Genomic DNA, 681 nt, shown 5'->3' on the forward strand with positions numbered 1-681 from the left:
TTCTTACCCTTCAAGAAATAAGCCGTTGAATGCGCGGATGGTTATCAAAATCTTATGGATTAGCTTTTGCATGCGGGTTTGCCGGCGTGTATAAGGTTTTCCGGATCTATATAAAAAGAAGCCTTTAGCACTCGGAGAGTAATGTAACTTCCTATTAGTAAAAGAATTATAAAAATTGGTTCATAGTTCCAGAGATAATCCTTACAAAGTTACAATCTCGCACATTCCTCTGTATAATATTAGTATAGATTAGATGGTAATAACTTACTATCCATTGCAATAAAAGATAAAATCTGCAATGAATAAATGTTTACTAGGAGAGTCTTCAAAATTGGCACTTCAAATTAGTGACATCCACCACTTGGTTTACAGGGCCCGGTATTTACAAGTTATAGCCTATCAGTGGCGAAGGGTGAAATTTTTCGAAAAGGAATCAGACAGCAGAAACTTTGGTACTAATAGATCTTAGGTCTGCAAACCAAAAAAATGATAATTAGATTTTACATAAATTACGAAAGGTAGGCCGAAAGGAGTCTGGTTATATGGACCCTTGGCCACTAGCCTGTTCTATAGAAGAGTGCGTAGTTGTGCTCAGCTTGAAGTTACAGTACAAAAGCTACCCTACGTCTGTCGTCAGCAGCTTATCTTCAGAAACAATGTCGCTATTCGTGACTAACACGT

Source organism: Manduca sexta, chromosome 12, assembly GCF_014839805.1.
Source record: "Manduca sexta isolate Smith_Timp_Sample1 chromosome 12, JHU_Msex_v1.0, whole genome shotgun sequence".
Lineage (NCBI taxonomy): Eukaryota > Metazoa > Arthropoda > Insecta > Lepidoptera > Sphingidae > Manduca > Manduca sexta.